This window comes from Aegilops tauschii, chromosome 2 (genome assembly GCF_002575655.3).
Source record: "Aegilops tauschii subsp. strangulata cultivar AL8/78 chromosome 2, Aet v6.0, whole genome shotgun sequence".
NCBI lineage: Eukaryota > Viridiplantae > Streptophyta > Magnoliopsida > Poales > Poaceae > Aegilops > Aegilops tauschii.
The window spans coordinates 216,499,430-216,520,466 of record NC_053036.3 but is presented as its reverse complement, the minus strand read 5'-3'; the positions used below and the strand labels follow the sequence as shown (position 1 = coordinate 216,520,466).

The window sequence follows — 21,037 nt, the reverse complement described above, 5'->3', positions numbered from 1 at the left end:
CTAGCATGTACAGACATGGCCTCGGAACACAAGAGACCGAAAGGTCGAACATGAGTCGTATAGTAGATACGATCAACATGGAGATGTTCACCGATGATGACTAGTCCGTCTCACGTGATGATCGGACACGGCCTAGTCGATTCGGATCATGTATCACTTAGATGACTAGAGGGATGTCTATCTAAGTGGGAGTTCATTAAATAATCAGATGAACTTAATTATCATGAATATAGTCAAAAGGTCTTTGCAAATAATGTCGTAGCTTACGCTTTAGTTTTACTAAGATATGTTCCTAGAGAAAATTTAGTTTTAAGTTGATAGTAGCAATTATGCGGACTGGGTCCGTAAACTGAGAATTGTCCTCATTGCTGCACAGAAGGCTTATGTACTTAATGCACCGCTCGGTGTGCTGAACCTCGAGCGTCGTTTGTGGATGTTGCGAACATCTGACATACACGTTTTGATGACTACGTGATAGTTCAGTGCGTAATGTTGAACGGTTTAAAATTGTGGCACCAAAGACGGTTTTGAAACGTCGCAGAACATATGAGATGTTCCAAAGACTGAAATTGGGATTTCAGACTTGTGCCCACGTTAAGAGGTATGAGACCTCTGACAAGTTTCTTAAGCCTACAATCTAAGGGAGAAAAGCTCAATCGTTGAGCATGTGCTCAGATTGTCTGAGTACTACAATCACTTGAATCGAGTGGGATTTAATCTTCCAGATGAGATAGTGATGGTTCTCCATAGTCACTGCCACCAAGCTATTAGAGCTTCATGATGAACTATAACATATCAGGGATAGACATGATGATCCTTGAGCAACTCGCGATGTTTGACACCGCGAAAGTAGAAATCAAGTAGGAGCATCAATTGTTGATGGTTAGTAAAACCGCTAGTTTCTAGAAGGGCAAGGGCAAGAAGGGATACTTCATGAAACAGCAAATCAGTTGCTGCTCTAGTGAAGAAACCCAAGGTTGAACCCAAACCCGAGACTAAGTGCTTCTGAAATGAGGGGAATGGTCACTGAAGCAGAACTACCCTAGATACTTCGTAGATGAGAAGGCTGGCAAGGTCGACAGAAGTATATTGGATATACATTATATTAATGTGTACTTTACTAGTCCTCCTAGTAGCACCAGGGTATTAGATACCGGTTCGGTTGCTAAGTGTTAGTAACTCGAAATAAAAGCTGCGGAATAAACGGAGACTAGCTAAAGGTGAGATGACGATATGTGTTGGAAGTGTTTCCAAGGTTGACGTGATCAAGCATCGCATGCTCCCTCTACCATCGAGATTGGGGTTAAACCTGAATAATTATTATTTGGTGTTTGCGTTGAGCATAGACATGATTGGATTATGTTTATCGCAATACGGTTATTCATTAAAGGAGAATAATGGTTACTCTGTCTATTTGAATAATACCTTCAATGGTCTTGCACCTAAAATGAATGGTTTATTGAATCTCGATCGTAGTGATACACATGTTCATGCCAAAAGATATAAGATAGTAATGATAGTACCACATACTTGTGGCACTGCCACTTGAGTCATATTGGTATAAAACGCATGAAGAAGCTCCATGTTGATGGATCTTTGGACTCACTCGTTTTTGAAAAGATTGAGACATGCGAACCATGTCTATTAGTATATATGCATGAAGAAAGTCCATACAGATGGATCATTTCAACTCACTTGATTTTGAATCACTTGAGACATTCAAATCATACCACATGGGCAAGATGACTGAAAGGCCTCATTTTCAGTAAGATGGAACAAGAGAGCAACTTGTTGGAAGTAATACATTTGATGTGTGCAGTCCAATGAGTGCTGAGGCACGCAGTGGATATCGTTATGTTCTTACTTCACAGATGATTTGAGTAGATGCTGAGAATATTTACTTGATGAAACACAAGTCTGAATTATTGAAAGGTTCAAGTAATTTCAAAGTGAAGTTGAAGATCGTCGTGACAAGAGGATAAAATGTCTGTGATATGATCATAGAGATGAATATCTGAGTTACGAGTTTGGCACACAATTAAGAAATTGTGGAAATTGTTTCACGACTAATACCGCTTGGAACACCATATTGTGATGGTGTGTCCGAACATCATAACTGCACCCTATTGGATATGGTGCATACTATGATGTCTCTTATCGAATTACAACTATCGTTTATGGGTTAGGCATTAGAGACAACCGCATTCACTTTAAATAGGGCACCACGCAATTCCGTTGAGACGACACCGTATGAACTATGGTTTAGAGAAACCTAAGCTGTCGTCTCTTAAAAGTTTGGGGCTGCGACGCTTGTGTGAAAAAGTTTCAGGCTAATAAGCTCGAACCCAAAGCGGATAAATGCATCTTCATAGAATACCCAAAATAGTTGGGTATACCTCCTATTTCAGATCTGGAAGCAAAAGTGATTGTTTCTAAAAACGGGTCCTTTCTCGAGGAAAAGTTTCTCTCGAAAGAATTGAGTGGGAGGATGGTGGAGACTTGATGAGGTCATTGAACCGTCACTTCAACTAATGTGTAGCAGGGCACAGGAAGTTGTTCCTGTGGCACCTACACCAATTGAAGTGGAAGCTTATGATAGTGATCATGAAACTTCAGATCAAGTCACTACCAAACTCATAGGACGACAAGGATGCGTACTACTTCAGAGTGGTACGTAATCCTGTCTTGGAAGTCATGTTGCTAGACAACAATGAACCTACGAGCTATGGAGAAGCGATGGTGGGCCCGGATTCCGATGAATGGCTTGAGGCCATAAAATCCGAGAGGATCCATGTATCTCTACTCCTAATGTCTCAGTTGGTAGTCTCCGTTCCAGGTTTATTTTCGTCCCACCTCACCCGGTTTTTTTTGGTACCTACTCCCACCTCAGGCTGACCCGCCACGAACCGAAAAAACCACATACCGAGTCCTCCACCAGCCCCCGCGCTCTTTAGGTCATAACAGCTGATCGCGCCCGAGACAAGCGTCGAAGAAAAAATCTACGACGATTAACCAGCGATAAAAAAACCTACGAAAATTAACCAGCAAAAAAAACTCGCACGTACGAGCGACGTCACATGCCCTCGAGCGAGAACGACTCGCACGAGATCCCTTGGTCGCCGCCCTCGCACTCGCATCCTTCGCCGCCACCCTCGCACATCAAGCTGCCATCGATCCCTGCGCTACTACGGGAGCCGCCGCCGATCCCATTGAGGAGCCGCCGCCGATGACGGGAGACGCCGCCTATCTCGTTGAGGAGCCGCCGCCGATGACGGGAGACGCCGCACGCTGACCTACCCCCTCCCCAATCCTTAGCATCGCACCTCTTCCCGTCTGGCGCCTCCTACCTTGGCTGGGCGGTGGCCTCGAGTGCCTCTTCTTCCCCAATGAGGCCTCAACCAACGACGCTGCACCTCGGTGATGACTCCGCCCCACGATTCCCATCGGTCGGCGCCTCGCCAGCAGTGACCTCCCCCTCCATGTATCCTGTGATCCGGTCATGTGCCACCGCCTCTCTAGGCGCTTAGATCCAGGCTTCCAGAAGGGGATAGGGGTGGAGGTGGCAGCGGAGGGGACAGGGATGTGGACCGGAGAAACTACATGGTGGAGGCACAACAAAGCGTTCAAGCACGGCACCCCATCGCATGCAGCTGCAGGTAACTACTTCCCTGAGTCTCCTTCGTAGGTGTGGTCACTCTATTTCCTACTTGTGCAGATCCTAACTGGTTGTAACTCCGTTCATTCTCTTCCTAACAGTAGTTCGTCAGCCACATTGGACTAATCTAATGCATTCGAATTGCCTTGGTGTATGAAAATAACGATATAGGCTTGATGTGTACAAGCGCATAGCTCTTTATCTAGCCTAATCTGAATGTAGCTTATATTCTTAATCTTTTTATGCACACTATTTTAGCCAGCGGCAGGTGTTGGGCACTTTGAGGTATGCAAACCTTCTCAGAGCAAGGGGAGCAAGAGTACCGGTACTGCATTTCTTATCTTCATCACTTAAAATTCCCAGAACTAATCGTGAGCTCTTGCTTTGATACAGAACTAATTTTGAAGGTGATAGCCCTGTTTCTTCCCTGTTTTAGATCAACCGTTCTTCTTTCTTCCTTGGAGCTCCACTGTTTTGGATGAACTAGACTAACCCTAGGTAATTGATTAATTTCTCATGAAAATAGAATTTAGATGAGAGTGAAATTGAACTGGAGGGTGCTTAATTCGCCATTTGTTTCTGGATGGAGGCTGCATTATTTTCTTTAGGAGAGAACCCCTTTTCCGTACTATACTCTGTACTTCATAAGGACCTAAATCCCTCTCAATAGTCTTGCAAGGTGAACTCAATTTTTTTTTGTGCTTAATTGTGTAGAAGGGATGAAGGTCATCCACGAGGTGTCTCAAGGTGAACCCCGTGGTACCCGACCAAGTGGCTGGAGGGAATGGTGTATGCTCACAAGGTACGTGATTTAGCTGTGCTTCTGACTATATGTGTGCTCATGGCCTCATGGGTTCTGATATAGCTGCGCTGGCTATATTTCAGTTTGTATAGACCAATTTGTTTCACTCGGACAAGAATCCCATGAACCTTAATGTGGCCTTTAAGTTTCAGGTACAACATTCTCTTCTGCTCTGTTGCGTCGCGTGCTCCACCCCTGTACCTTATGATTCATGAGTTTCCGGTGACAAAATGTGTTATATTTGTAGAGTCGATGCTTTAGGAGAGGGAAAAGCAGCTGCCCACGCAATGGTTTTCCAGTTATACTCTTTAAAGAATTTGTAGGAGGATCCATTGATTTAAAAACACGTGGAAAGCATTCAGTTTAGTAAATATTGTATATACCCTTCCCCTGAAAAGTTTGATGTTGTTACTTGGGAAAAAGGAAAATGCCCATAGATCAAATCCTTTGATACATTGATTACTTTTTAGTTATGCAAAGTTTAAACTTCAGTCATGCTTTATTGGTCATTTTTCCCCAATAAATATCTACCAACTGCAGGTCCTTGGGGTTGGATGCGGCAACTCGCGGCTCGAAGACAATCTTTTGTGGTGGGGCGTCGCCGCCGCCGGCGGCACCTGCATAGACCGTATCGCTGGGAACGAAGAGATGCTCCCCTGATTTGGAGCTGTAGAAAGGAAGTGGTTGCAGACACAAAGTGGGGACACACAACTCCCAGTCATAATATTCTTTATCTTGGCTCGTTGTTTGGGGATGGACGCATCAATCTGATGGCGCTCTCCTCCATGCCAAACGGATCCTTGGTTTGGAGGCGTGCGGCGCCGACGATGACAACCTTTCTATCGACGCAAGGGCAGCAGGAGCTCATGACGCTGTTGATGCCACCACCATGCATGGGGTTGATGCAAGGTGGGACAAGTATGTATACCAGGCAAAGTACTCAATCTGTTTGGCATTTAGCTTTTTGATTCTGTTTTTAGTGAGCTTGATTCAGATAATTTGTTTACCTGATGCCTTCACTCCAGGTAATCTGTTTGTCTGACATTTTGCTTTTTGATTCAGTGCGATCACTAATGGGGAGAACATAAAACTTCAATTGAGGGCACTGTGATTCTCTAGCTACATGTATCATGTAAGTAACGTCTTTCCATGAATCTTCTATTCATTATATAACCTCTCAGGCCCTTACAAAAGTATCTTTGTTGACTCAATTTCTTTCTGCTGATTCTTATAGGGTCACCAACCACACATGTAAAAACCATGTCTCCCTACTGTAATTTGATGATTTATTTACATGTGGCACAGAATAGTTCAGAGTTCACTCCGAGAAAGAATTGCTTTGCATGTACATTTGCTAAAAGACGGATGTGCTGAACTTTCGACGGTTCCGATTGGTCGCTGACATAACCTTTCCTCTTTTCATTGATAGGTCCAAAAGAGATCCTTATTTCACCTTTGTTTATAGGTATTCAACGTGAGGAATTTTATACTTTTGGAGTGGAGCTATCAAATATATATTATGAGTTTCTAAAACATCTATTATAAGGTAAAATCATTATATACATATTATTTTATTTATGTTTCATGTGAGCCGAATCTACCGCAGCCATATGAAAGTTTTGGAAGGCACAGCTTATTGCATGATCACGAAGAAATTATTGGATAGTTCATCATTTTTATGTTTGTATGAACAAGGATTTTTGGTTGTTTGGCCTCACAAAGGTTCTTTGTTGAGCAGGAGTTGAACAGAGTTTCCTCTGCCCCGGCAGATTCTGAGAAAACCAACCAGCAGAGAACATGAACAAATATAGTGACGAGAAAGGGTGGAGCCGAGTACACCACACATGGATATGATGGTCTCCCCTATGTTCTTTTTGGCAATCCAGTTAATCACTGACTCAACTTTGTATGGGTGAGCTAACAAGCCCGTGTTATGTCTTCCATCTTTCTTTGTAAGTGGATGATTTCAGATTGCTCGTCATTATTCAACAACTATACTTGTGATAGAAAAATGTGCTAAACTATAGTACTCCCTCCGTCCCATGATAAGTTTCGCTATACTTGTGAAAGATTAATGTATATTCTTCTAAAGTTATAATACATTCATGGTCTGTGTATATCATTTGTATGTTGCAAACCTGAGTCGGGCAGGCAGCAACTGATTTCTTCATTTGCTATCTTTATATTCTTCAAAGCAATAAAAGTGTATGCGCATTTGGTGAGATTAGGGGAATGTACTGACAAGTGACCAGCATATTTCCTTGCGTGTCGTCCTCGATGCTGCTTCCTTAGTTCACACAGTACATTTCTTAATCACTTTTGTCGCAGATGTTTGACACATCCAACTACCATGTTGATTTTCTGATCATTCTTTGGTCTGCACTATATATGATATATGTATTATATCATCAGCACAATGTGATTCTTCTTCTTCTTGCAGGGCGCTTCCGATGCACAAATGGTGGCGGTGAAGCAGCATGCCCGAGAGAGCGTGCAGGGGAGGAAGGAGTTCCTGGTGGAGGTGCTGATACTGGCGGTGCTCAGCCACCCTAACTTCGTCAGCCTGATCGGCTTCTGCGCGCAGGGGACAAGCGGCTGCTGTTGTACGAGTACATGCCCTTCGGCAGCCTAGAGAGTCATCTCTTTGGTAATACTTCTCAAAATTATTTAGACTTGCTAATAGTGCATTCGATGTTTAGCTTCTGCCAATCTGTACATTCTGTTCTTAGATTTATTTTCCCTCAATACCTTGTTTAGTACAAGGAAGGACTGATATTATTCCCCAGCCAGGGTCGTTGATTATTGTTTATTTTATCATAGTTCAGTGTTTTTCATCTGAAAATAGATTCAAATGTGTACAGAGTAAGGGTCGTTAAATTTTTATCTATAGTCCTTCATCACCATCATCGAGCCGCTGGAAGGTGGGAAGCAGAGAGGATGTGTCATAGGAGGATTCCATCAGATTAGTTAGAAATTAGAATGCCGCTCAACCTAGCATTAAGGTTGGTTGAGCCTAATGCACTAGCACATTGGATTAGTTGGAAATCAGAATGAACGATTAATTATTAGAGAAGTATACATGCAGGTTACTCATGTGTGTCTCGGTACCATGATTGCATAGGAAACACCTTAATTATGTAAGAGACGATAGGAGTAATGACATCATAGCTCGGGCGTCTTGGGAGGAAAGTGGCGTCGGTGGTGCTGAGCCAGAACAAGTTCACTGACTCTCCTTCTACCTGCTGGATCATATGGACGTGTCACGGAAGCCCTTCGTCGGGCCGTTCCTGTTGGCGCTACTGTCTTTCCAGTACCTAAGCATAGCCGCCAACAGGTTCACCCAGGCGCTATCCGACAAGGGGTCCTGCTGGGACAACCTCCGGCTTGTCGACCTGATGGGGAGCATCCCCCCCACTATCACCATCCTATCCAACCAGCCGCCAAGCATCTACTACTGCTCCCACTGGATATGTAACCCATCTGACTCCCTTCGCTTCCTGTTCTTCCCTTGAGATTATCAATTTGTGTGCAAATGCTCTTTTTTAGTAACTTAGTTACGGACTCTGATTTTATTCTTGTTTCATGTAGGCACTTATATATGAATAGCGTGCATACATCTGCACAACTGCATAACAGTCACAAATGATTGTTTTGTGAATCTGCAGAGAATCTAATTATCCATGTACGGCAATAGCCAGATTAATTTGTTTACCCAAAATTATCAAGGTGAATTCCTTGTTCTCGTTTTCTCAAGTCGATGATGCATGCCAAATATCCTACCACTTTACATTCGCTCTCTTTAAATCATTCATCTATTTGATCAGGAAGCATCTTGCTATGATCAATAAAGACGGAAAAATAGTGCACACAATAGACGAGTGGCCGAGTACAATGAGCTTCTTTTATAGTCATGGATTATTCATGTGTTAAACAAGTTCTGCTCATCGATTAGTTATTATCAAACCTGTGGATTATGTTTTTACTATAATTTATGATTTAATTTGTACCTTGCAAACTCGGCAAGTAAAAATATCACTTATTTAAGAGCCGAGAGAGTGTTGTTAAAATGTCTCTGATTACCTTTTAAATGTTTTACAAGATTCAGCGATATATGAGTATACTTCCATGTCTACTTGATTTCTATACAGAATATGGAACCAGATGTAGTGAAATGTTTGCATACCATGTCTGGATTCAACAAGCTATTTACTGATGGCTGATTTTTAAGGATGTCTTATGAAGTTGTGATTCTGCGAGGAAAAGCTCGTGAGTGGAATTATTCAGTATGGTGCTTGTGATGTTTCCTTCATAGCTCTTTTACAATCAGCCATTCCTCTATTATTATTCGTAAATGGTCCTCTAAATCCTAAATACACAATAGATTTTTTGTTGCACTCATCTGTGTGTTACAATCTATTTCTTTCATATTTTTTCAGCGGTTCCATTATATATATTCACTTTGGAAGGCAAAAATTATATGTTGGCTGGTTGCCCAAGAAATCAAAAAGGCTAAATCTTGAGTTGTATGGAGCATGGTCATTTGCTTGAAGTTTCCAATGGACTGTATATACCATTGAGTGAGAGGAATTATTCCATGAGTGTGGACAAATTGAGCTGATCGATTGATTGAGAAAATATTGTGTGGATGTTCTCAGATCTCCTTGCTCCACTACTCCTTGGATTATTACCTTTGTCCATATATTTTGGTTTATCTGAGCTGAAGGTAACCTTCTTAAACTATCCATAAAAATAGTTCAAATTGTTAATTAATTGTTTGCTTAATTGTGTTGTCTATATATTCTTTTGCACATAGAAGATATAACCTGCAAATCTGCACATGCTTTTGCCAATGTATCCATCCTGATATTTCTTATAATGTGGAAGTTATCAGAGCCCTTTTTTAAGCATCCACTTTGAGTTCACCGGTGGCAGGTAGCTTGTACAATACTGAATTTTCAAGGTAACAAAATCAGTTATGCGTTGCAGCAAAATCGAATGTGGTAGAGAAAATATTCAGGCTTCGTAGCGAAACAATGCCTCTGTTAGGATAGTACACCCAGATCCCCGATGCATTTGGTTTATTATGATGTATTGATACTGAAGTTTGTACCATATCTTGAATTATGATTTTCAGCAGTGATAATATACTCTAGATAAAAAGATGGACACATAAGATTGGGACATGATTGTGGCCGCTGTACTTCAAGAAGGTGCGGAGCTACGGTGAGCAGCAGGTTGCATCGTCATGGTGGTCGCCCTCGACCACGATGGTGTGCACACCTTGGCACCAGGAATTGGCTTGGGATGCCGTGGAGGAAGAGAGAAGGGGGCGGGCAATGTTGTCGAAGGGGCCGGGGGGATGACTGTGAGAGTAAGGTGTGGGCTGAATGTCATGGTGTTGAGGGGGGGCTGTAAGAAGCCGCGGCGGGGATAGCAAGCCGGGAGACGAGATGTGAGTAACAGCACTATGTCATGTGGCGAGAGAGTAAGATAGTGAATTGCATTTTTAAGATAAGAATAAAAGGTGATTACTTTTTTTTGGAAAAAACGATGGTTTGCTATGAGAGAAATGTCACATACTTCTTTATATAGTAAAAAATATCACAAACCCTAACAAGTTATTTCTTGAGAATAATTACTAACAAGTGATTTACAGATGAGTCTACATGTTATTAAAATTGGGATGCGACTCACCCTACTAAAAGCGGTCACCTGCTTGCATGTAGCAGCTGACCGAATAAATATATACTCCTTCCGTCCCAAAATTCTTGTCTTAGATTTGTCTAGATACGGATGTATCAAGAATTTTGGGACGGAGGGTGTATTATATATGAGCTTTTTTAAGATATGTATATGTTCACTTTTGTACATCAGAGATAAAAGTCAATGGATGCGGATGATGCTACTGTTGATCGACAAAGTCACTGACGTAATTATGATTGACCAGACTGAAAACTCATCAAACTTTACAAAATTAGAAGAGATGTATACAAATTATGGTTCTTCTTTGTATATAAACTACACACAATAATACAAAAGGTGTATTTCTCTCTCTCTCTCTCTCTCTCTATATATATATATATATATATTCTTTTTGTAGATTACGATGGCGATGGAGATGAATTATGTCGAAGTTCAAAATGAATCCATCAAGAAGGGTCCCAACGACGTCGTTGGAAGGGGTAAAAAAGTGACCAAGTCTTATACAACAATACAAAAGTCATCAGAAAAAAGTTAAAAGGCCCGTAGCAACACAAGGGAATACACTGAATCCAGAAATCCCGGATCCCACTTATTTTTATTGATCTGATTCTGAAGCCTACCTCTTTCTTGCGGCGGAGAGGCGCCATACTTAACGTAGGTGATGGCAAAATATCTCAAGTTTGCATGCCAATGATATTTATCGGACTTGAAAGACGATGCATCCATTCAAATTGGGCATCACTTCTACATGGCATTCGGTGTAACCTACCAAATATCTCCCAGGCATAAATGGTTATTATTTTTAAGTATGGCACCCAAATAATTCATCCATGACATGTCTTGAAATTAATTTATTCTACCGATTATTCAGAACATGAGTGTTAGATTTTGTAGTCCAAAAAGATGATAATGAAGTTGAGAGAAGAGAGTATGCCTAGGATCTATGAACATGATGTGTGACAAGAGATGGTATGACTTCTTCAGAGAACCATCTTGATCCTTCTTTTTTCTTCATATATGGCCAACCATTGATTATTGTGGTGCGGAAGGTCGTGAGCGCTAGAGATTGTGGCACTATTTAGAGGGTTGGGCGGCAACTCAGGTAGAGGGAGGTAGTGTGTGACAACATTTGCTGACTGTTGATGGTGGTGGCAAGTGGTTTCGTAGGTAGAGGTGGGCGGGTCAATAGACTGGACGGAGAAAAAGGTATGCAGAGGGAGGAAGAAGAGTAGTAGTAGCAGCGGGTGTTGGCGGCGGAGGAGAGGCAAGGGGTTAGCGGTCTCGAGTGCGGGGTGCGGGAGGTTGTGGGCACCAAAATGGTGGTAGGTTTTATAGGAACGACTGGCGTCAGCGTTGACAGAGGTGGTGCCTTGAGCAAGTGGCGGCGTGTGGCAACACTCGCCGGCTGTAGGGTGGCGGTGGCAGGTGCTTAGGCAGGGAGAGGCGGGCGGGTTGACAAAGTGGTCGAATAAAAAATCTGCGGCTACGGGAGGAAAACAAAGAATTAGAGGCGGGTCATCGTTGGATGAGAAGGGGCAGGGGATTAACGGATTTGAAGGCGGGGTACAGGATATCTCAGGTGGCGGAGATGGTGGTGGTGTTTAGAGGGATAGCCGACACATCATGTTCCAGCATTTCGTTTGCACCATCCACCCGAACAATCACGGAAAATAGAGAAATTGGTGGAACTATGTTAGAAAGATCTATTTGGGTGAAGAGATGAGGAATAATGTAGTTCATGACAGTCATTTTCATCGTCTACATATTGTCAGCTTTGTCGGCACAGGAACACATAGAGTGAGGGGTGCGTCGAGTGAAAGAGTGAGAGGGTTGGTTGTGGTGAGAGAGTGGCTGAGGTCAGAATAAGGCTAGGTAGGTAAGCTAAAAAAACTGGATAGACAACATTCTTGATTGTGAGATAATTTCTTAAGTGCATCAAGTAAATTTTAATTTGTAACATATTTTTAGTTAGATAATCGCTCTATATGCATACATTGTCAAATTGTTTTTTAATCAATTTACATTGCAAGTGAAGTGGACTTCAATTATTACCCAATTATGCCCACGCTATCTTTTCTCTACATGTGAAATTTAACTTGTGTTATGTTTATATAACTTCAGCAAAATATTTTAAAAGCCCGTGGCAACGCACAGGCATTATACTAGTGAAAACAAAGTTTAGACTTTGAAAGAACTACTTGATGGTCGTAAGGCTGTTGGGTACAGATGGATTTTAAAGGGAAGACAGACAATGATGGTAAGTGTCACCATTAAGAAAGCTCGACTTGTCGTTAAGATGTTTTCGGGCAAGTTCAAGGAGTTGATGCGATGAGACTTTCTCACTCGTAGCGATGCTAAGAGTCTGTTAGAATTATATTAGCAGTTACTGCATTATTTATGAAATCTTGCAGATAGGATGTGAAAACATTGTTTCCTCGACGATTTTCTTGAGGAAAGGTTGTATGTGATACAACCAGAAGGTTTTGTCAATCCTGAAAGATGCTAACAAGTATGCAAAGCTCCAGCAATCCTTCTAAGGATTGGAGTAAGCATCTCGGAGTTGGAATGAACGCTTTGATGAGAAGATCGAAGATTTTGGGTTTATACAAGGTTCATGAGAAACTTGTATTTCCAAAGAAGTGAGTGGGAGCACTATAGAATTTTTGATGAGTATATGTTGTTAACATATTGTTGATCAGAAATGATGTAGAATTTCTGGAAAGCATCCAGGGTTATTTGAAAAGTGTTTTAAATGGAAAACCTGGATTAAGCTACTTGAACATTGAGCATCAAGATCTATAAGGATAGATCAAAAACGCTTAATAGTACTTTCAAATGAATACATACCGTGACAAGATTTTGAAGGAGTTCAAAATAGATCAGCAAAGAAGGAGTTCTTGGCTGTGTTACAAGGTGTGAGTATTGAGTAAGACTCAAGACCTAACCACGGCAGAAGAGAGAGAAAGGACGAAGGTCGTCCCCTATGCTTTAGACGTAGGCTCTACAGTATGCTATGCTGTGTACCGCACCTGAAGTGTGCCTTTCCATGAGTTAGTCAAGGGGTACAATAGTGATCCGGGAATGGATCACATGACAGCGGTCGAACTTATCCTTAGTATCTAATGGACTAAGGAATTTTCTCGATTATGGAGGTGGTAAAACAGTTCGTCGTAAAGGGTTACGTCGATGCAAACTTGGACACTAATCCGGATGACTCTGAGTAGTAAACCGGATTCATATAGTAGAGCAGTTATTTGGAATAGCTCCAAGTAGCGCGTGGTAGCTACATCTACAAGATGACATAGAGATTTGTAAAGCACACACGGATCTGAATGTTGCAGACCCGTTGACTAAAAACCTCTCTCCTAAGCATAACATGATCAAACCCTAGAACTCATGGAGTGTTAATCACATGGTGATGTGGACTAGATTATTGACTCTAGTGAACTTTGAGTATTAATCACATGGTGATGTGAACTAGATTATTGACTCTAGTGCAAGTGGGAGACTGTTGGAAATATGCCCTAGAGGCAATAATAAAATGGTTATTATTGTATTTCCTTGTTCATGATAATTGTCTGTTGTTCATGCTATAATTGTATTAACTGGAAACCGTAATACATGTGTGAATACATAGACCACAACATGTCCCTAGTAAGCCTCTAGTTGACTAGCTCGTTGATCAATAGATGGTTATGGTTTCCTGACCATGGAGATTGGATGTCATTGATAACGGGATCACATCATTAGGAGAATGATATGATGGACAAGACCCAATCCTAAGCATAGCACAAGATCGTGTAGTTCGTTTGCTAGAGCTTTTCTAATGTCAAGTATCATTTCCTTAGACCATGAGATTGTGGAACTCCCGGATACCGTAGGAATGCTTTGGGTTGCAGAGATATTAGTATGCGGAAATCCGAAAGTCGTTCGGAGTCCCGGATGAGATCCCGGACGTCACGAGGAGTTCCGGAATGGTCCGAAGGTAAATATTTATATATGGGAAGTCCTATTTTGGCCACTGGAAAATGTTCGGGATTTTTCGGTATTGTACCGGGAAGGTTCTAGAAGGTTCTGAAGTGGGGCCCACCTACATGGGGGGACCCACATGAACGTGGGTAGTGGGGGCAAGGCCCCACACCCCTGGTCAAGGCGCACCAAGATCCCACCTTAGAAGGAATAAGATCATATCCCGAAGGGATAAGATCAAGATCCCTAAAAAAGGGGGATAACAATCGGTGGGGAAGGGAAATGATGGGATTTCTTTCCCCCACCTTTGCCAACGCCCCAATGGACTTGGAGGGCAAGAAACCAGCCCCCTCCACCCCTATATATAGTGGGGAGGCGCATGGGAGCAGCACCCCAAGCCCTGGCGCCTCCCTCCCTCCCGTGACACCTCATTCCTCCCCGCTTGCGCTTGGCGAAGCCCTGCCGGGATCCCGCTACTTCCACCACCACGCTGTCGTGCTGCTGGATCTCCGTCAACTTCTCCTCCCCCCTTGCTGGATAAAGAAGGAGGAGACGTCCCCGCTCCGTACGTGTGTTGAACGCGGAGGTGCCGTCCGTTCGGCGCTAGGATCATCGGTGATTTGGATCACGACGAGTACGACTCCATCAACCCCGTTCTCTTGACCGCTTCCGCTCGCGATCTACAAGGGTATGTAGATGAACTCCTCCCCTCTCGTTGCTAGCATCTCCTAGATTGATCTTGGTGACACGTAGGAAAATTTTGAATCACTGCTACGTTCCCCAACACAGTATCACATCCGAACCTTGCGACTCCAATATTATCAGATATGAGGGAAAAACATGCCTACCTATGGTTAATGGCATCTGAAAACATCCATGGCTTGCCATATACTCTGCTCCGGGTGAGGTTACTATCATGGGTGTCTTAAGAACTCTAGTGGGCAACTTATACTTATCCACAAATCCCCTTGATATGTATGAATCCGATGCACCTGTATCAAAAAGAATGACTGGAGTAAATGACTTAACCAAAAACTTACTTATTACTGCATCTGGGCGTGCTTCAACCTCCTCCACGTTAAGGTGGTTCACTTGTCCCCTATTGAAAGGGTTGGGCTTCTTCCCAAAGCTTTCATTGCCATTTCCATTCTTGGCTTCAGGACATTCATTGGCGTCATGTCCGGTCTTCTGGCATTTGTAGCAAGTCACGTGGCTTAGATCCTTCTTGGCGGGGGTGCCGGGTTGGAACGGTTCTGTCCGCTACTTCCTCCATTACCATTACCGTTCTTGGGGCCACTATGATTGTGCGAACTTCCTCCATTATGAGTGTGGCCTCCATGGTTATGAACAAGTCCTCCCGAGTTCGGGTGAAACGGGGTCTCTGTTGGGCTCCAGAATTATACTTCCCTTGTCCATACTTCCTCTTGCGGCTGTCAATCTGCTACTGCTTCCCTTCAAGCATGAGAGCTCTATCCACCAACTCCTGGTAGTTATTGAAATTTTCCACCATCAACTGCATGCTCAGCTCATCATTCAGTCCTTCTAGAAACTTCTCCTTCTTAGCTGCATCTGTAGCGACGTCATCTGGGGCATAACGTGCTAGCTTAATAAATTCATCCACATACTGGCCAACAGTGCGTCCTCCTTGGCGTAAGTTGCGAAACTCACGCTTCTTCATGGCCATAGCTCCTGCTGATACATGGGCAGTACGGAAAGCCTGTTGGAACTGGTCCCATGTCACAGTGTCAATGGGGTAAGTGACTATGAAATTCTCCCACCATGATGCTGCGGGTCCATCAAGCTGGTGTGTGGCAAAACGCACTCTCTCCGCATCTGTGCATCCTGCAGTAGTCAGCTCCCTTTCAATCTTGCGGAGCCAACCATCTGCAACAATCGGCTCAGTGCTACTGGAGAACACCGGCGGATTCAGCCTAAGAAAACAGGCTAAGTGATCAACTGGTGGTGGTGGTGGGTTGTTGTTGTTCCCCTGGTTCTGATTCTGAACTAATATCTGCATCAAGGCATTCTGCTGCTGGATCAACTGAGTGAGCTCCGGTGGGAAAGCAAATCCATTGTCGCGTCTCGGAGGCATCTGCTGGGTTTAGAAAAAAAAAGAGAAAACTGAATAGAATGAGGTCTAGGGGGAAAAACACTACCCATATGCACATGAGACAAAACACAAACATATCACTCAATCAATCAATCAAGTGCATACAATTGGTCTAGAACTATCATTACAAAAGTGCTTGGACTATACTATATACATGGTGGAATACTACTACTGATTTGGTGGTCTACTAGAAAAATTGCTCGGTCGAAGACTCCAGGATATCTGCTCCAGCTTCATCAACATAGTCATCATCGCTATCGTCGGGGTCCGAGTTAGTGTCGTCGATGATGATGTAGTTCTCCGGGCAAGTGGAATCGTCATCTTCTCCTCCTGGCGCGGGATCTCCCATGAAAACTCTTAGCTTCCTTGTCAGGTCGTCATTCTTCTCTACTAGTACGACGATTTCCTCCTCATAATCTTCGCGTGTGGCCTTGAGTTCTTCCTCCAGCTCTGTGATCCTTGGCATCGCCTTCTTCAAATATGTCATGCCTGCGCACATCTGGTTCTCCTAGCGCCGAATGTGCTGGTTTAACTCCTGGATGAAAGAGGCAATCGATCTATCCTTCCTGGTGTTGATCATCTCCCATTGCTCATCTCAGCACCCACAAATCTGGTAGATAGTGTCCTTGAGATCATTGTGGTAAACTTCTCCAATGCGTCCCATGGTAATGTGAGCTGCCATACTCTTTCCTAGACTCCAGGTTGGTGCATCAAAGAAAAACTCTATGGGCTCAGTGACTGGTGTGAACGTCCTTCCTGGAACTTGAACTTGAATTGTCCAGCGCTCTTGTTCTGGTAAAGTGGCCTTGTAAGTCCCGGTGAAGCTTGGTATTCCAATGTTCAGGTACCTAGTAACTTCCTTCAAGTGGCGTCCAAAACGTGTGTCTTCATCCAGTTGCGTGAACTTGATCCTTGCAGGCGCCATCCTAAAGAGTAGAAAATGGAGAGGAGTCAGAAACGAGAAGAGAGTAGTGTTCTAGGGCTTTAGCTTAGTGTTCGTGTCCTACAGTCAGCGTGTGCTCTGATACCATCTTTGTAGCGACTAGACCTCAAACAGTCTGATCTCTGTGCATAAGTGTCATCCCTGGATCGGTAATGCTGACATACACAGTACTTGAAGGATTTATAACAGAGTAGCAATCACACACTTATTACATCGAATGTCTCAAAAGAGAACTTATTACAATAAATATGGCTTAAGGCCATCTAATACGATAACAGCGGAAGGCTTGGAAGATAAAGTGAGTCCATCAACTCCAACGGCATCACTGAGTGAAAGATCACGACCTAAGGCTCCTTACTCGTCGTCTGAAAAGTCTGCAACATGATACGTTGCAGCCCGAAAACGGGTCAGCACATGGAATATGCTGGCAATGTAACACAAAAGAGTAATGAACAGAATAATGCTATCACTACATGCATATATGGCTAGTGGAGGCTGTATGGTTAATATGTTTTGCGAAAAGCCAATTTTTCCCCACTGCAAAGGAATATATTTTATTTAACTATCATGGTGGTTGTTAAACATTGAGAATGGTAAACCCCATCTCAATCCCAATTAAAAGTAATTAATAACCCAATCAAGTTTTATAATTAAGAGTGATGAGATCCACATGATAATCCAAGAACCAGATACTCAAAATGTCCATAATCGGGGACACGACTAACCATGATTAGATTGTACACTCTGCAGAGGTTTGTGCACTTTTCCCCACAAGACTCGATCTCCTCCGTTGGATTTCTCGCACTACAAAATGTTTGAGAAACGGATGACCGAGACACAGTCTTTCCGAAGAGGTCCCCTTAACCGATAGATAGGTCGGTACACCTACAATCCCATACATCTGCTAGCCCATCATGGAAAGGTTTCCCACAACTTACTCAACTATGCCAGAGCCCATAATGGCATGTGGCTGCACACGGAAGTTTCTAGCATGAAAAATCTTATGATCCCTTTGAGCCTGGGTGGCAGTCCATAGGAGAATCACACGGTACCTCGGGATTTCCAAAAATACAGGCAATCACTGGAATTCCCAAGGTGCCTCAATCCACCCAGATGTGTATTAAAGTTGCCACCTTAAGTTAACCATTAATTAACAATCTCACAACTGTCATGAATACTCTCAAACCCAAACCACGTCTACGAGCATACCATAGCAATATAAGCAACGTAGAAGTAACTCCCAGGGTTTGATAATAAACAGGTGAATAGGTACTACCTCATCTACTTCCCAAACCCACAATTTAATTCAGATCCTAACCATGCAATTGTTTGAGGGTTGATCTAATGCAATAAAGTTGGGTAGTAAAGAGGTATGATCAAAGTGTTACTTGCCTTGCTGATGATCCGCGAAACCTAGAGACTCGTAGTAGCACGCTTCGCACTCCGGGTACTCTATCGCAAACAAACAAGCATACAATAAGCAATCAATCAAGGGCACGGGTAAAACTCAAATAAGATATCTAACCAGAAAGTTCAACTTAAGAACTCCGGTTTGCAAAAAGAATCAAATCAAACGAAGCAACAAAACTCAAACGGCGAAAGAAACAAGCTTCGTTTACTAATCTGGACTTAAGTCAAATTTTACAGTAGCAAAATCTTGTTCAAGTTGGTTAAAAAGAAAGAGGGTTTTGAGACAAAACTCTAGGCGCTTGAATCGCCTGATTACGATAAACGAGCGAAAAGTTATACTAAAACGAAAATCGGATCAGAAATCGCGATCGAAAATAATCGCGGAAAATCCGAGAAAAATAAAAACTGACGAACAGGCTAACGAACGAACGTTTGCTGTCTGCGGCTAACGAGTGAACACCGTTCGTTAAAATGAACGTGCGGACGAACGTCCGCTAAATAAATAAACTGAAAATAATAAAACCGATCTATTCTAAAAAAAATGAAAACTAGGGTTTTCTAAAAAAACCGAATCGGTTTTAAAATAAAACCGAACGACGGCGACGGCGGCGTATACCTCCGGCGTGGCTCCGGCGGCGGCGAGGTTCGGCGGTGACAGCGAGGTGGCGGTGGGGCGACGGCGGCGGCGAGGCGCGGCGGCGGCTTGCGGGCGGCGGGGCTCCAGCAGGCGGCGGTGGAGGGTGGCGTCTGCGGCGACTTGGGGTCCCGAGGGGGCCCCGAGCTCGCCTTATAAAGGTGGGCGGAGGTGGCTTGGGCGAGGGGGCACGGCGGCGGCAAGGCGAGTCCGGCTCGGACTCTCCCGGCGATGTCGGCGGCGGCGCGGGGTTGGGCCGGCCGGCTCGGCTGGGCTTCGGCCCAGTCGGGCGCTGATTTTTTTTTTAAAATAACGTTCCGCCGAAAATAAATCCTAGAAAATTAAATAAAAATCTAAAAATGCCAAAATAAATTTTCACCGTCTAAATAAAATATTTAGAACAAGATGAACATTTTCTTGGCCCTAAAATGCAATTTTGTAAACGTGCAATTTTTCTAATTAAAATAAAATTGCACTAAAATCCAAATAAAATATTTATTTGGTTTTTAATATTTTTCCTCTAATATTTCATCTATTTTGGAGAACTCATTTTATCTCCTCTCATATATTTTTATTTTTGAAATATTAGGAAGGGAAAATAATCAAAACCAAATGTTCCTCCTTTCAAAATTTGAGAAAACTCAAATATGAAAATAACGAAATCCCCAACTCTCTCTGTGTGTCCTTGAGTTGCGTAGAATTTCTAGGATCAAGCCAAAATGCAATAAAATATGATATGCAATGATGATCTAATGTATAACATTCCAAATTGAAAATTTGGGATGTTACACTGCCACTTTAATATCTCAAACGTTTGCAGAATTCAAACCGTGTGCGTTCCATTAACCATTCACGTGACGCCACGTGTCTTGCTTTTAATGGTTGTAGGAGGTGCCGTGCGGACAGCTGTTTGACCTTGACTGAACGAGAGGCGTGCGAGCACAGTCCCGTGCGCAGGCTGACCGAGAGGCGTGCAAGCTGTCCTCCAATGCGCAGGCTCACCAGGAAGCGAGCCCTTTGACTTCCATGGCCGCCCACCTTCCTCTGAATTAATGGCGCCCGAGCCGCTGTTTAATACGGGTGGGCTTACTATTCGCCTCCCATTCCCCTCCCTCCCGCAGACCTCCACCAGCGGCATGGCGCAGAACGATCATCTGGCACTAGTCTTCAAGTTTGGTGAAGTCGACTCTGAGCCGGAGGAGATAAAAAATAAGGAGGAACGGAACCTCACGGACATGGCCCAGAACGAGCTGGCCGTGGCGGTTGCTGCCCCCGCTCCCGTCCCAGCTCCCATCCCTGCGCCCGCGCCAGCGACCATCCCCGTAGCTTTGACGGGCTGGTCGCCTAGCACTATCGTAGAGCTGGAAGCCGCGGGCGTCAGTGAGGTCTCCGCGGACCCACGCGAGCTCGTGTACATGCCAGCGCCCGTGCCCGTGCGCGCCCCTCCACCAACCATGGCGCCGGCCCCCGTGCGTTTGGCTGCACTCACCGCGCCCGTGCCCGTGCCCGTGCGCGCGCCCCCCTCAGTGGCATGGGACGCTGCCATCGACCGCTATCTCTCAGCGGCCAGTTGCCGTCCTCCCGCGCCCCGCCCGTCAATCGCGCGACGACATGATGTTTGATTTACAAGTGAAGAACATTTTGTGCTGCCCTGAAGACTTCAACAATGGCGTCCCGGAGGACGACAACGACAACGATGGCACGGCACGCCGCCTCCGGCGCCGCCGGAAATAGTTTTTTGAGGTTTAATACTATATCTCGAATTCTTGATCATATTAATATAAATTCACAGTGTGATTGTATGAAAGATA

At 43.8% G+C, this 21,037-nt stretch overlaps 1 long non-coding RNA gene across 5 annotated transcripts; it reads left to right on the top strand.

Moving 5' to 3' along the window:
* Window positions 1-3,065: 3,065 nt before the first annotated feature.
* On the top strand, window positions 3,066-9,174 carry LOC109753699 (uncharacterized). 5 transcript variants are annotated; one of them, XR_012202319.1, is made up of 15 exons: window positions 3,066-3,656; window positions 3,914-3,980; window positions 4,092-4,153; window positions 4,370-4,457; window positions 4,541-4,609; window positions 4,998-5,366; window positions 5,520-5,589; window positions 5,692-5,851; window positions 5,923-6,003; window positions 6,196-6,369; window positions 6,898-7,104; window positions 7,579-7,928; window positions 8,046-8,183; window positions 8,606-8,723; window positions 8,894-9,174. It is a non-coding gene; the product is annotated as an uncharacterized lncRNA (long non-coding RNA). The 5 variants fall into 5 exon arrangements; XR_012202320.1 differs by lacking the exons at window positions 5,692-5,851; window positions 7,579-7,928; window positions 8,046-8,183; window positions 8,606-8,723; window positions 8,894-9,174 and having other exon boundaries at window positions 5,887-6,003; XR_012202322.1 differs by lacking the exons at window positions 3,066-3,656; window positions 3,914-3,980; window positions 4,092-4,153; ... (4 more) ...; window positions 8,606-8,723; window positions 8,894-9,174 and having other exon boundaries at window positions 5,234-5,366; window positions 5,692-5,708; window positions 5,887-6,003.
* The last annotated feature ends 11,863 nt before the right edge of the window (window positions 9,175-21,037 follow it).